At 39.0% G+C, this 16759-nt stretch overlaps 1 protein-coding gene across 3 annotated transcripts in view; it reads left to right on the forward strand.

Moving 5' to 3' along the window:
- Window positions 1–16759, forward strand: part of DTNA (dystrobrevin, alpha) — a 451930-nt gene that overhangs the window by 203872 nt on the left and 231299 nt on the right. For 2 of the 3 annotated variants that reach the window (XM_006889175.1, XM_006889177.1), the window contains exon 2: window positions 2161–2290. The gene's annotated coding sequence lies outside the window, so the exon portion shown is untranslated. Of the gene's footprint in view, window positions 1–2159; window positions 2291–16759 lie in introns of those variants that run through there. The other variant, XM_006889176.1, reaches the window with a different exon arrangement.

The raw sequence follows: 16759 nt of genomic DNA on the forward strand, positions 1-16759 counted from the left end.
GTACATTCATATAATGGAATATGCAGGAACAATGATTTTGTAAATTACTATCTAACTTGGAAGGGACTGGAAAGCATTATACTGAGTGAACTACCTCAGTCCCACAAGGACAAATACTGTATAAAACCGTTATTGTAGAATGAGTATGAGGATCCATGGGGGGGAAAGGGTAAAAATGGGGGATGAGGATGGGAAGAGTAGGGTGCTAATCATAAGGTTGAACAATTTGATGGGTGGGTGGGGTGAAGGAAATGGGAAGGATCTTTTGTGAAAAGCAATGTATGCAAACTTTGTAAGTAAATCAGAATTTTTTTTTAAAAGAAAGTTGCAAGTAGGATTGATGGTTTCAATTCAGTGGTGGTTTGGGAGGCTGCCACCATCAGCCTTAGAAGTAAAAAGAACGGTGTTCTGGGAATTTGATGTTCTGGGAATCACTAGATTTCAATGTAGATGCTCAAGCCATGCTAGGAAAATTAGATCCAGAAGGAGATAGAAAGTCACACAATTTCCTCCACATGACCACAGCTAATTTCCTCCATTCTTCACCTTTCTGCTGAGAAATGTCAGAAGCACATTTTCACACTATCATTAAAATCCCAACTTGGAGGCTTTTGCACTTTGTAGCATGGAGGGGTAGCAAATGTGATAAAATTAAAATATTCACACATTCATCTTATGAACAGACAGATCAAAGCTTAATGTGTGAGTGTGTGCTTTTGCTTAATAGTATATTGCTGCTCATTGTTGTTGAGTCAGCTGTGACTCATAATGGCCCTCCATTGTGAGTCTGAGGATATAAGCTGTAAGAGAAGGAGAATGCCAGTCTTTCTTCAGCAGTCTTGGGTGCTAACCTACTACAAACTATTTGTTGTTGTGTAACGTTAATAGCTGGTTTTGCAGAAGCAGTTAGCCACATGGGAGGAGATTGCCCATCCTTCTCCCACGGAACACTTGATGGATTCGAACCACATGTCTTTGGGATTGCAGCACAACTACTTGCCGCTAGGCCACCAGAGCCAATACTCAGAGCAGCTGTTAGAGACAGAAGCCAATGGGGATAGAGATGATGCTGCCTCCAGATTAGATTGACAACTTTGAGCATGACCTATGAGATATAGGCTGAAATAGATATACCCCTTTTGCATGGAGAAAGATTAGCAAAGTCTAAGGCAAGTTTAATACTGCAGGATATTATCAAAGCAGCAACATTTTTTTGGAGCCACAGATGCCAGTTAAAGTGCACACACAACCTGGGCCATCTCATGGTGGAGTCTTTCTCCTAGTCCACTTAAGTCTCGGGGTGACCCAGGGACCTAAAAACAACAGGCAAGCCAAACAGCTTTTTTTTTAAATTTAGCAGCTTTCTTAAGTTTGCCGAGGAGAAAAGCTACCGTGAGACACAGGTGTGGTGATGATATAAGGGAATCTCGCCAGAGATTGCTAGATGTGCATTTATCTGAGTGTGCTCACGTATAATCATTTTATTATGTACTAATGGCCTTGTAAAACAAGCTTGGAAGCAGAAGTGGCATCCACTTCCAAAATAGCTTGCCTCTGGAAACACTATGAACCTGGAGAAACAATGAAAGTTATACAAGTGTTCAGGTCTTTCGTTCATAGGTTTGCCATGAGTCATCTACAACTCAATAACACTTAACAGCAACAACAACAATAGCCTTATAGGAAAGTATACCTAACATGAAATATTAGGAGAAATGTTGGCCTAATAACTCTGATCTTAGCTGATATGTCCTTGACTTTAGCAGCAATTATGGAAATATAGTATTCTAGTTAATGATCTACTTAGAAATCACAGACTATTCAATTCCCCCCACCCCCGCCCCACCTCATTTCTGAACTATAACTTTGTCAGGAGCTCAGGGTTCCAGGCCACTCTCTGTTATTAATTGGTAATTTAATTTTAATCACTCTGCCCCCCAGGGCATCACAATCCTCATCTGTGAAATATTTACTCTAAAAATGTCTTGTTGTAAATGAAAACAAAGGATCTGAGCTGAGTATTAAAATTCATTCATCGTCCATGCTGGATTTTGTAAAGTTCCATATGTTCTGGATTTGCCAACTCTGACTTCCTGCTTCAGTAATAAGCATCTCAGTATGAATTGCTTGGCTAAATAAAAGCCCATTTTCTCATTGCAGATAAATAGGATTTACCAGGCCCTGGGTGAAGTACTCCGGAAGTCCTTAAATGCCATAATCAGCTGCCATTTCAAAGGAAAGAAAATAAATGGTTTTGGAAAGTTCATGCTGTTCTTCCATTGAATTTTAGGTGAGTATGTTTGACACAAAGAATTTAAATGAGCATTAAACTCTTTCCTTGTAAGTGCTTCTCTCTTTTGTATGGATAAAAATGGGATTAAATATTATCAATGCTTCTAGTTTCATACTTTTAGAGAAGTGTCAGACAGTGAAAGACAGTTTCTGCCCCTTTGGTTTGTTATTTTTATTATCAAAACCAATTTGAACACAAAGTGTGAATTATAAACAATGACGCTGACATCTCTTCCTTGTAATCTCTTTTAAGCAAATACCATAATACTTTTTTCTATTCTAAAAGTCATTTAATTTCTAAAGTATACACAATATTTTTTTTCTAGAGTATTAAGACATAATGTGACAAAATCATGCTTTGATGGCATAAGTTTTAAGCATAGTTTGGAGCTTCTGTAGACTTGATTCCAGATGACTGAAAGAGGCATATATTATAGTAAAAAATGCACGTGTATTTTTATTTCTTAGTTTATAAGCTATATTCTATTCAGAAGGGAATAGTATTAGGAAAGTGTTTTAAATATGGTGAAGATTACTACCATGTGTCAAAAAGTGAACCTGCTGTCAGAAATATATTGCAGAAGGACTTGTCTGAAAAGAGTTGCTATGAGCCTTCAGTTTGTTTTTTACAAATTCAGACACTGAAAAGTATGAGGAAAGGATTAGAGGGTTTTCAGAGGTTTGTCACCTTTTTTTGAATGCTACATAATATTCCGTTGTGTGAATGTACTATAATTTCTTTATCCATTCATTCATTGATGGGAACATGGATGAGTCCTGAGGATGTTATGCTGAATTAAATAAGTTAGTTATGAAAGGGTAAACATTATGTAAAATGAGTGTTATGAAAAGCTAGAGAAAGTTTACATGCAGAAAGATTCAATCTAGTGTTGTTGCCAGTAATGGGAAAGGATAAAGAGTAGAAAATTGATTCATAGACAAGGGGCACTTAACGGATGGGTGAAGGCAAAGACAGTCTGACCTCACATGGTGTGTATTGTAATTATTGTTATGGAACAAAATGTGCACAAATGATTGAGTGGATAAAAGCTCCAAAATGCTTTTTAAATTTTCACTCAAAATAATAATTTTTAAAATGTGAAAAAGGTCAGTATAAAAGGAAATCAAATGATGATGATGTTGTTGTGTACCGAGTCAGAACTGACTCATAGCTGACTCTCCATTGAGTTTTCAGAGGCAGTGAATCACACAGGAGGAGATTGCCCATCTTTCTCCCACAGAGCCAGAACAGAAACTCCAGAGAGGAGAGACCTTTGTTGTTTATGGTTCCGAGGAAGATGAAATCCTTAACAGCATCAGACTTTTGTCCATCTATCATGAGTCTGCTTATTTGTTCAGTGGTAAGGATTTGTGCATCTTGATGTTGAGATGCAATCTGTATCAGAGGCCTTAATCCTTGACCTACTGTAGTAAGTGCTTCAGGTATTCCCTGTATCACAAACCTATCGGTGAGATAAAGATATCACTGCAGAAGCTGCACATTGGAAGTTTTTAATAAAATGCTTAGATTAAACTCCCAACCTGATATTTAATAGATCATCTAGGTTTTTAACCTGCTATGTGAGAGAAGACAAAGTAAATTCTTACAAGGAAATGTGCAAGGAGCTGAAGTCAGAAAATAAAAGGGGATGAACTCACTCAGCATTTCTTAAGCTCAAGGAACTGAAAAATAAATTCAAGCCTCGAGCTGCAATACTTAAAGATGATTTTAAATGATCCAGGAAGCATTAAAAGAAGATGGAAAGACTATACAGAGTCATCGTAACAAAAGGAATTGGCAGACACAGTAAAATGTCATGAAATAATGCATGAGCAAGAGCCTGTGGTGATAAAGGAAGAAGCTCAAGTTGCTCTGAATGAACTGGGAAAAAAACAAGGCCCCAGGAATTGATGGCATACCAATTGACATATTTCAACAAACAGGTGCTACCCTGGATGTGCTCACCAAGTTGTGCCAAGAAATCTGGAGGACAACTACCTGGCCAACTGACTGACTGGAAGAGATCTATATTTGTTCCCATTCCAAAGAAAGGTTACCAAACAGAGTGCACAAATTATCAAACAATATCATTGATAGCACACGCAAGCGAGAGTCTGCTGAAGGTTATCCAAAAATGACTGAAACAGCACACCAACAGAGAATTTCCTGAAGCGTTGGCTGGGTTTAGAAGAGGCCGTGGTACTAGGGATATTTTGACTAATGTCAGATGGATCTTGGCTGAAAGCAGAGAGTACCAGAGATATGTCTATTTGTGTTTGATTGACCATGCAAAGGCATTTGACTGTGTAGAACACAACAAACTGGCTGACTCTAAGAAGAATGGGAATCCCAGAAGACTTGATTGTGCTTATGTGAAACCTACATTTGAACCAGGAGGCAGTCTCAGAACAGAGCAAGGAAACACTGCATGGTTCAAAATTGGGAAGGGTATACCCAGGGAAGTGTCCTATCTCCATATCTTTTCAATCTATATGCAGAACAGATTCTCTGGGAGGCTGGGTTCTATGAGGAGAAATGTGGCATTACGATTGGAGGTAGACTCATCAGTAAAACCTGTGTTATGCAGATGACACAATCCTGCTTGCTGAAACTGAGGAGGACCTGAAGTGCTTGCTTCAGAGGGTCAGGGACTGTAGCCTTCAATATGGATTGAAGCTCAACATCAAGAAAATAAAGATTCTCACCACTGGGCCAATTGGCATCTTCATGATAGATGGGAAAGAGATTGAGATTGTTAACAGCTTCAATTTCCTTGGCTCTGCAATCAACACTCTTGGTACCAGCTGCCAGGAAATTAAAAGACAAATTACATTGTGAAAATCTGCTGTCAGAGACTTCTCCAAAGTACTGAAGAGCAACGATGTCAGTCTGGAGACTAAACTGTGCCTGATCTTTGCAATTGGTCTTGGCAATTACTTGTTATGCATTGGAAAGCTGGACAATGACTAGGGATGATAGAAGGAGAATTGATGCCTTTGAGCTGTGGTGCTGGAAAAGAGTTTTTAATATACCATGGACCGTTAAGAGAACAAATGCGTTCATCCTGGAGAGGGTGAAGCCAGGCTGCTCTTTGGAGGCAAGGATTCCAAAGCTTCATCAAACATACTTCGGGTATGTTGCAAGGTGGAATAAGTCCTTGGAGAGGGATATCATGCTTGGGAGGGTGGAGGGACAGCACAAAAGGGGAAGACCCTAGATGAGATGGATTGATTCAGTGACAGAGGTAATGGGAGTAGGTGTATCAGAGGCAATAAGATTGGCACAGGACAGAACAGGGCAGGGTTTAGGGCTGTTACAGGCTCACTATGAGTAGCAGGTGACTACTGCACATAACAACAACAACATGTACTCTATGAGATCGACTGATACAGTGTCAATTAAAAAGGGCTCAAATGTGTTAAAGATGATAAACATTGCACAGGATGGACAGGGTTCATAAGCCCCCTCTGAGTCATCTTACTTAACTTAATCCCACTAACTTTCTAATAATATATTATTAAGCATATGCACACACTGATACACGTTAAGAGATTTTTTCTGCGCCTAAAATGCATGAATATTTTTATATCGTCATACTTAGTACCTCTTCTTACTACATAATAATGGGCTTGTGTATATGTTAATGTGGAATTAGTGACATATTACTATGCCATTGTCACTTCGTAGCAGACTAGAGAAGGGTGGAAGAACTGAGTGGGGGTCACATGGAAGAAACTGTGTGACTCTTTCCCTCTTCTTGAGTTCAGTTTTCGAAGTATGGCTTTAGAATCTATTTTGAAATCTAACCATTTTCAGAACATCAGATTATCCCTGTGCTCACAATTCTGCATAAACCCATCCAGTGGGCTGCACACATTGGCCAATGTCTAAGTCTAACCTGAAAGGTAGGGATGTGTCCTTTCACACTATTGGTTATTCAGCAACAAAATATATGACTCCTCCATAATCTCAAGGGTGCCTAAATTTGGTCTGTTGAAAATCTAACATGGCGAGTTCACGCATTTACAAAATGTTTGTTGAATGCAGTTTTCAAGAGCTAAACTTAGTGTGCTTCAAAAATATCTGTAAATCAGTTTGCTAGTGGAGCAGTTATTCTGGACGAGAAAAAGAAGATGAAAAACTTATTTTCTTACCGTCCCATTTTGAGGTCGTGCCAACTTTTTACCTTTTAGAGCCATTCGTCACCTTTCTCTTGACCTACTTGTTCTACAGAGCTGCCCAAGAGCACTCTCTCTACCTACCCATGCCTTTACTTCTTGAAGTGACCTTGAACTCTGGATTCCATTAACACTACCTCTTCTCTCTGACTCTTGAGATTTGTGGGTTGGAGTGCTTTTGTCTCCCCGCTGCTCCTGTTTCCAGGTTGACTCCCTGTCCCCAGTTTAGCTTCTCAATCTTCCCATCATCTGTGTAGATACTTCCCTGAGTTAAATTCCATCTGCTTTAGGTTGGACCAGATTTAATCTGGACCCAGATTGATTTGTTAGTGGTTCTTTACTTTCTCCTAGAATTATTAGAAGAGAAGTAAATAGGTATTAGTTGTTTGTTTTTGTTGTATACCATAGAGTCAGAACCAACCCATAATTGACCCTCTAACAGGTTTTCGGAGACAGTTAATCTCATGAGAGGAGATTGCCCATCTTTCTCCAGTGGGGCAGCTTATGGATTTGAACTATGCTTTGCATTGGGAGTCAGTTCTTTTCTACTGTTTTCCAGGAATTTAATTAGAAATTAAATATAAAGTTTTGCACGCCCATGTTTACTGTGGCTTTGTTCACAATAGCAAGGAGTTGGAAACAACCTTAGTGCCCATCAACAAACGAAGTCTAGAGCAAAGGCTCCATGGTGGAGTGGACCTTGGGGAGGGTTTTTAAAACAATGGAAAAATTTTTCTTTTACTTTTCCAAGTGCATAGTGTACTGGGGGGAGGGTTGGGAGGGGAGAAAAGAACAATGAATGAATGGAAATCCAATGTCTCTGTAAAATTTTACTGAAATTAATAACAAATTTAAATTAAAAAAAGAAAAAGAGCAAAAACAACAACAAAAAGAAATTAAATATAAAGTTTCTTTTACACAGAAAATTATTTTCTTAATATACTTAAAACCATATCCTGAACTATACAATATAACATTCATTTGTTGTTCACACAATTGTCAAATTCCTTTCTTTGTATGTAGAAATAATGGAAATATTTTATTCTCACACTTCAAGTTTCGAGTGTATAAAACAATTGGTTGTCCTTTCTATTAATTACATACATTTTGTTTGTCTTTTATATGTTACTTAAAGCCCCACATTTAGCAACATTTCCTACTTGTAATGAGAAACTGCTTTAAATTATCAGCTATGTTCCAAATATTTTCTTTTTAAACTTCCACATTTTATAAACTTTTGTATATACAATATTAGGATTCCATCTCATCTCTACCAGGCTGTCTTAAAAGGAAAATTTTCTGTTGGGAAATACATCTCGTTCCTGTGTTTCCTTTTAGAACTAAAACTTTTGCTTTCTTTTCCTGTGGGTCTTTTCACTTAGAGGTCAGGGATGGACACTCTGTTTTAGAAACGACTGTTTGTTTTTCAGGGATACCTTACAACCTGAACAGTTTGCATTTCCTATAATAAATCCTGGCCGTGTTGGGAAGCAAAGTGGTTAGAATGCCAGTGTCTGTCTTCCTTGGCCAGCCAGCATTCAGTGCTGTCCCACAATCACACTCTTTGTGAAGGGCTATGTGGGCATGAAAATGGCTTTTCACTTAATCATTTGGATGCTTCGCTTGGTTATTTTAAGTGCCTTGCTAGTCCCATTTAATGAAAAGTGCCTTTCTGTTTTCATTTCCTTCCCATTTACTTATGTGGACATTTTCCTTTCCTATCTCTAGAGTTTATCATGATTGCTTGTCTGTCCATTTTCATGTAATGCGGGTGCTCTCAAAAGGACAAGGTGTCCCTGTTACAAACAACTGTCATCTACTCAACCAGCACTAAGGTTGAGCCTGCAAAGAGTAATTTAGAATCCGTTCAGAATATGTGCAGACGCCACCAAGAGCAGAATTACTGGGACCCTTCATAGCTCTCAAGTTGGGAGGCCCAAGGGTCAGCATCTCTACAGGGTGGGCTAAGCAGTGAGGAACGGACATTCTCAAGTCTTCCTTAGGTTAGGGTAGTGTTCTAAATTAAACTATTAACACTTTTCTCAGGCTTTTGGAAATGAGGCTTTATGAACTCATATTAAAACAAGGAAAGTGCATCCATTATTAATCACATGTAAGTCTAATCATTTTGCAGAGCGAGACTCCGAGACAATGGTCTGGTGTGTGTGCATTAGTGGGAAGAGGCTACTGAACTAAACTTACTGATTGGTGCCATTGCCAAATAGATTAAAGGAAACATAAGTCATAAAAGACAAGTCAGGGTGAGCAGATTTTCATGTAGTATGAGGAGAGAAAAGGAGGTGTTGCAATAAAAAACAGTGTTGTGGTGGGAGATTTTAAGTCACTGATGCCCAAATAGCTTTTGAAAGTACTTCAACACAAATGTGGTTGGTTATTCTTCTGCTAAGCCACAGAGTATAATGTTGAAAGTTCAAATGTGTCTGATATAATCCATTAGCTACCGTTGTGTTCTGGAAACCGGCTCTTTGCTGGACACACTAGAGATACTTCTTAAATATGACAATGTTGAATGAGGATAAAGCTGCAAAATAGTGATAGTCCATGCTTATTGAGCTCTACTTTATGCAACAAAGTTTTATACGCATGCATGTTGGTGGTGGTGTTATTTATATGCCATTGTGTCAAAGCTGACTCATAGTTGACCCTCAAGAAAAATGGACAGTCTCTTCCTTCGTGATTTACAGCCTCAGAAACCCAATGCAGGGTGAGTCCTGAGTCATCTACAACTCATCAACCATGAGAATGTTCACTTTAAAATGTGCAACCACATGGAATGGATTGAGAAATTATGATGCATTCACAAAATGGAATACTATGCAGCATTCAAGAGCAATGATTTTGTGAATTACTACCTAACATAGGAGGGACTGGAGAGCATTATGCTAAGTGAACTAACTCAGTCCTGTAAAGACAAATACTGCATACGACTATTCTTGTAGAACAAGTATGAGGTTCCAAGGGGGTGGGGAGGAGCTTAATCATAGGATCACACAATTTGATGGCTGGAGGGAGAGATGGATAAAGAAAGGAGAAAGATCTGGTGTGAAAAACAATGTATATGAGCTTTATGAACTTTGTCTGTAAACCAGTATAAAAGAAAAAACTTAAAACATTGCAATCCGTAAACACTTTATATGTCGTTGTTGTCATTGTGTATGTACCATGGAGTCAGAACCAATCCAGAACTAACCCAACAGTGTGTTTTCAGAGACAGTTTAATTGCATGAGAGGAGATTGCCCATCTTTCTCCCATGGAGCAAACGGTGAATTTGAACTGTGTGCCATCAGGATTACAGTGCAGCTTCTTACCACTAGGCCACCAGAGCTCCCTATATGTCATTACTGGTTGACTCTTATGTAAATTACTTATTGTCAGTATTTATGCATACATTATACACACATTTAAAAAAATAAAAGCAATTCAAGCTCATTGCCATTGAGACAGAACCCACAAAGAGTTGACCCTCCAGCAGGTTTTTGCAAGTTTGGAAATGAAACAAGCAATTGAATAACCAAAACCACAAATAAATATGGTAGCTTATCAGTACTACTGTCTATGTATCTTTAAGTGAGGTAAAGATACGGTATTTGGGGAGGTCAAGGGTGGGGTGGGGGGGGGATTGTGTACCAACAAAGAAGTTTATCTTTTGCTTTTCAAAGAGAGGAGCGAACTGGGGGGTGGGGGAGGGGGCGGGCGGCTAAAGAAAAACAACAATGAATGAATGAAAATCCAAAATCTCTGTAAATGTTCATTAAAATGAATAAAAATTATGTATATTGTATTGAAACAGATGAGGGAAAGAACAGATTAGAAGTGATATATGATTGAGTATTATGGTTAGCACAGGAATCCAGAATTAAGGTTGCATAGAGAAGTGTACTCGGGGTGGGGGGTGGGGGGAAGGGACGTGGGAATTGTATACTAATGAAGGCATTTTTTTTCTTTTTTTTCTTTTTTCTCTCTTCGGAGGGGGAAGCGAGCTGGTGGGGAGGGGTGGGAAGGGAGAAAATTGCAGCAATGAATGAATGGAAATCCAAAACCTCTGTAAAAAAAAAGAAAATAAAATAAAAAATTTAATTTAAAAAATGTAATTTAAAAAAAATACAGTATTTTGCAAAATATGATCATTTTACTCTCATTCTCAGGTTATGCCACTGACTTGTTAAACTATATTGTTCCTTAATTGCCCTGCTCTTTCCTCAGGAGAGTTTGTAGATTGCTAATTATGTTTACATAAATATGCTTTTTTAAAAACAGAGATCCTCACCAGAATAGATGGAGAAAGGTTTTCTTGTCAGAAAACTAAGAATTAGGATGGTTTGCAGAAGTTGGTAACTGTGAGGTAGTTTAATGCCAGTGCACTCACAGTTATGACAGCTTATTGTTTTAGTTTATGTTTTCACCACCTTTGTAATTTTTGAAGCAAGTCATTTAAACTGTACAGAGTTTATGTTAGCAAAATTTTAAATAGCAAGACTCATAGTTTCAAATCACCAAAACACATAAATACTATAGATCTCAGTGGTATCAATTTTTAATAGTTCTATTACTGTGAGAGTTTTCCCTGAGCAATGTTTGGGGGTGTGAGAGAGAGAGAGAGAAGGAGGCCGGGAGGAAGAGAGAGAGAGAGCGCGAGCGAGAGTGCTTAGATTGATAAATAGGGTGTCTGCCTTTTTCTTGGCATAGGTCTTAATTCTTTTATCACTCTTAATTCTTTTCTCACTCTTCCTAGTGTATGCACAACATATCTCATGATATCCCTTCTGAAATGGTACTGAGGTTCCCAGGGTAGTGGCTTCCATTCACATGTTGGAGAACGGAAAAGCATTCGTGTATTGCAGATTAAGTTATAGTATTCCCATTCAGTGGCAGCAAATGAACTTCTTATGACCTCTGTTAAACAGATCCCCATAATACCATGGGCTGCTAGGAAAACAAACAGATTCGTCCTGGAAAGGGTTAAACCGGGTGGCTCTCTGGAGGCAAGGATTCTGAGGCTCCGCCTAACATACTTTGGACATGTAGTGAGGAAGGACCGGTCCTTGGAGAGGGACATCATGCTTGGGAGGGTGGAGGGACGGCGCAGGAGGGGAAGGCCCTCTATGAGGTGGATTGATTCAGTGACTGGGATAGTCGGGATGGGAGTGTAAGAGACAGTGCGATTGGCACAGGACAGAGCGGAGTTTAGGGCTGTTGTACATAGAGTCGCTATGAGTCACAAGCGACTCGATGGCACATAACAACAACAACAACAACAACCATATTATACAAGAGATTTAGGCCCCCTCTAGTCAAAAAGTCCTATAGGGACCCAGATATCACCTGTAATAAAACAAGACATGCTGTACCACTTGACTCTGACACCTTCCATGGCACCTCGAATTCTCCTCTGGCAAGGAACGTGAATGAGCATGAGGTACAGTAGTAAAAGTTGTTATTGTTGTTGCTGTTGTTAGCTGCTGTTGAACTCATAGCCAGCTCATGTGTGTTAAAGCAGAATCATGTTCCATTGGGTGGATGATTTCAGAAGTCTAACTTCAGCCATCTTCCAAATATCTCTTGGTGAACTTGAACCTCAACTTTTGATTACCAGTTAACACTTGCACCATTGAAGATTGAGACTTCCTTCCTGCAAAGAGTATCTAAAAACTTAAAAGCTCATTGCCTTCTGAGTAAGAACAGACTCATAGCTGAGTCCCTAGGGAGTTTGCGAGGTTGTAAATTGCAAGAACAGAAAAGCACATCTTACTTCTTGTGAACTGCTGATGGACTTGAACCATCACCAAGAGGCTTCACCTTTAGGTTAGCAGTGTGGTTCCTTCAGGACGATATCACCAGGATTCCCTGAAGTAGTAAGATGACGAGAAGGCAGGTCTTACATATCCCTGTCCTGAACTCAGTTACTAATGAAAATTTTCCCTCCTTGCTATAAAGGATTCTTTTGAATTTTTCCTTGAACCCTTGCTCGGGGACTGTTATGAACATAAGGAAGCCATCTGTATAAGCACAAACTTTTTTTCAATAAAATAGGATTAACTCATCTTCCAACAACTCTCACATTTTTTCATTATCTGATAATAAAGATAATAGCCTTAGTTCAGCTCATTAAAACATCAGATTCCATTACACAGTTATAGTCAGTCACACCTAGAGTTCACGCTTAATGTATACTAACTGCAATAAACTGTGGTTGCCTAGTTACCAGAGGAAGCGAGTCTAGAAGGCGGAGGAATGTAAATGAGTAAGTAAAACATTGACATCAGTTTCAGGTGCATGAACTAAGTCTTAATACTGTACTAGCCATAACAGGCACTTCTAATGGGCTGGCTAAAAACGGTGTCTTTCTCAAAAGCAGCACAATAAATCTTAGCAATAGGAATTGGCATTTAACATAACGTCCTTTTCCAAGGTGTGTTAAGGAGTTGTTGTGGTGCCATGGTTAAGCACTAAACTGCTATCCAAAGGCTTAACAGTTCAAATCCACCGACCACTATGGGAGAACTTGAAAGTGTACTCCTGTAAACATTTATAGTTTTAGAAAGTCTTTGGCATAGTTCTGTTCTGTCTTCTCAGGTCACTATGAATAGGAATCGACAGTAATGAGACAGTCTTTAGGAGCTTAGACAATGAGAGTAGAAGCAAAAGACTGGATCTTAATGTCTTCAAAGTACTTTTAAGTGAATGCATAATTAAATGCCAGCCCTCACGCTCAAATAGCTTCTACTTAAAGACATGTGATTCAGTTTCCTCAATTTCTTTATAGAAAAAGGTATTAATGTTTATTTCATACTTTGATGTCATAAAACATAATTTATTGCCATTGAGTAGGAACTGAATTATAGCTGATTCTCAGGTGGGCAAAGCTGTAAATCGCACTGGAGGAGAATACTCATCTTAACAATTGGTAGATTTTAGCAAAAAGCAGATTTGAACTACCTGCATTTTGTCTAGTGGTAAGAAGCTGCACTGCAACTCCAAAGACACAAGATTCCTGTTCACTAGCTGCTTTATAGGAGGGTGGATAATTTCCTCCCATGTGATCTAAAACCCACTGGAGGGTCAGCTGTGGCATAATGGCCTTTAGATTGGCAGCCCAACTCCGGAACTGTCAGGCCACCAGACTTCTTTCTCATTCCTTTATAGTGTTACTTAATACAAGCTTAAAGGATCAAAACTACTTCATCCCTTTTGGAAAAACTATTCAAAAGCAATATGGAAGTAGCAAAAGGAGAATAGGGAGGAGGAAAGGACCTTAGCTGGCTGGTGAAATCCATCCCTAACATTAAAAATGGCTGATAGTTTCTGAAGAAAAGAGCACACACACACACACACACACACACACACACACACACACACACACATATGAATGCATCTTTCTAATGCTCTTAATTTAAAATAAGGATGTTTGGTTGTAGTTTGGGGTCCTCAGACGTTTAGGAAAACATATAAAAGGTTGTATAACTTGTTAAAAGGTTATACTTGAGTAAAGGGAGAAAGATATTACATTTTTATGAAAAAAATGTGAATATATTGTTAAGTAAAAAGGAAAATTGCCATGACATTCAAAATTATTTGTATTCGACTTTCAGTGAAGGTTTACTCAGGTTCCTGGTCAACCATTCCTGCACAAATTTTTCAAGGGCAGTTACACTCTTTACAATGCATGAACATCCTCATTATATGCCCCTGGTATTCCATTTCCTTTTATCTAGTTTCCTGACCCTTTACTTCCTCATCTTGCTTTTAAAGTGATTTTTCGCTGTTTAGTATACTTTTTTCAAAAATGAAAAATACGACATCAGCATTTGAGTCATTCTGCCCTCAATAAGGGACCTGACCCAGTGTCCCATCATTTGTTCACCTTCCTTTACACATAAAGTGAGAAATTCAACAAGACATACTCAGTGCTTTGAGACAACCATGGTCACTTATTGTTTTAAAAATATCAGTTTTTGTTTTAGTTGTTGTTAGATGTCATCAAATCAGAAGTGACTAGGAGCTGACCTTCCAGTGGGTTTTCAGAGGCTGTGAATCACACAGGAGATTACCCATATTTCTCCCTCAGGAAGGTTGGTGGATTCAAACTACCTGCCTTACAGTTGGAAGGGCAATACCTTACCACTAAACCACAAATGCTCCCGTTGTTAAACATCCGTATTCATAGTTAAATCATATGTTTGGGTCACACAGTCACTCACCACTGTTGTTCTGAGAATTATGCAAAGATCTTACTTCACTCTAAAGCAGGGATTCTCCACCTGGGACATTTGACACTATCTGCTAACATTTGTGATTGCCACGCTAGAGTTGGGTACTCAAAAGAACTCAAATTCATTGTATTCAAGGAGGGACCTCCCTACATCAAGGAAGAAAATTCAAGAGTCTTTGGGTCAAGTAACACAGAGACAAAAAACCTTCCCCTAAAGCCAGTATCCATTGAAATATGAACTTCTAGTCTCCTCTGTCAAAGAATATATTTCTGTTTATTGAAGCCATCCATCAGTGGAGAAAATACCAACCAGGGTGTTCCTTGGATGCAAGGATGGTGAAGGTTTATTTCCTATACTTTGGACTTGTTAGGAGGGACTAGTCTTTGGGGAAGGACATCATGCTTAGAAAGGTGGAGAATGGAAGAGGAAGAGGAATGTGGACGGTAGGAAAGGAAAACCTTTAACAAGATGGATTGACACAGATTGTAACAATGGGCTCATTGATAGTGAAGAGGTATAAGTGATAGGACAAGGCTTAGCTCTGTCGTTCATAGGATTGGATTGCCATGAGTCACTGTCGGCTGGGGGACACATAGCAACAACTGTCGCTGCAGCACTAGACACCTAACATCTTCCATCCAAAGTCAGCCTCTAGAAGAGTTTCACTTTATCAGTTTCTTCTCTTACGCATCTCCAGTCATAACCAGTATGCTCTTTTAAAAATGAAACATGGCTTACATCTCTGTCATGTTTTTATGCTTCAGCAGCTTCCCACTACGCTTGAAATCATTTCAGAATCCTTGACATGGCCTTTAAAACTCACCCCTTGACTCTCTCCCCTTCGTATATAGTGGTTTTGTCACCCTGGTCTTTTGGTGTTCCTTGAACGTGTCACTCTTGTCAACTCAGGGATTTCACTCTTCACCTGCGAAGCCTTCTCCCCTTTCTTCACAGGTGTCACTTGAAATGATGCTTTCTCAGAGGAGTCTGGGATGCAGTCAGATCAGCTCAGAGAGACAAGCTAAGTACTCCTCACACCCCATTCCAAGCATGGAAATTTAATTACCACTATGAAGTCGAGACCAGTGAGCAATTGTTCACAAAGCTGACTTAAATTCTTGGCAACAGCAGAGAAATGTCACAAGTAAGAATAGTTAGCTTTGGTCATCAACCTAATTGTTCCTGAGGTGCTAAGTCGTGCCCTTCAGATGGCTGTTCTCCTGCTGGGCTGCGATATTTTTAACCTCTAGGTGGGTGTTTCCCTTCACATGAACCTTACTCTCCATGTCCCAAACCTCAGCTTTCATACTCTCTAGCTCTGGTTCCTAGTTTCTTCCTTATTTCAATTAAAAACTCATAATCTTCCAGATGCTCAACTCATAGCAAACGTAGCATTTTTCTCCATGGTGGCTTAGTTTCCCCTGCTTCCACCTCTCGTGGACCCAACCCATCCATAGCCAGCAAACCCATTTCGGTTTCTTATCCCTAAAGAGAAGCAATTATTTTTTAAAAAAATAAATTAAATCATAGCATTTGTAACTTCTGTTTGATTGTGGAAGACTGCAGTTTAAGACGTAACAATTGCTTCAAAATGAAGAGACACATTTACGTAGAACTTGATACCAAAATCTATACCCATTGTGACCCAGTCAATTCCAGCTCATAGTCACCTCACAGGACCTTTAGGTGATACCTTTAGAGGTGAACTTCCCCATTGGCTTCCTGAGGATGTCAGTCTTAACAGGACCTGACTGCCCCGCCCTCCTCACACAGAGCAGTTGGTGGGTTCAAACTGCCAGGCTTTTTATTATTAATTTCCACAGTACCATTCTATAATTTATTGACATGTAGGTTAGGGAATAATTTTATTTGATAATTAATTTTAAAGTATTTGGATTTAAAAATGTTAAACTCTTTAAATTTCAACAGAGCTTTTCCAACCTTTTTCTTTAGTGCTAAATATTTAACCCACTACACTACCAGAGCTCCTTAGAAACAGAGAGGAATAGATAAATACAAAAATATTAGCTGTGGTTGCTGTGACTATTAGTAATTA

Source organism: Elephantulus edwardii, unplaced genomic scaffold, assembly GCF_000299155.1.
Source record: "Elephantulus edwardii isolate Elephantulus edwardi_28Jun2011 unplaced genomic scaffold, EleEdw1.0 scaffold00076, whole genome shotgun sequence".
NCBI lineage: Eukaryota > Metazoa > Chordata > Mammalia > Macroscelidea > Macroscelididae > Elephantulus > Elephantulus edwardii.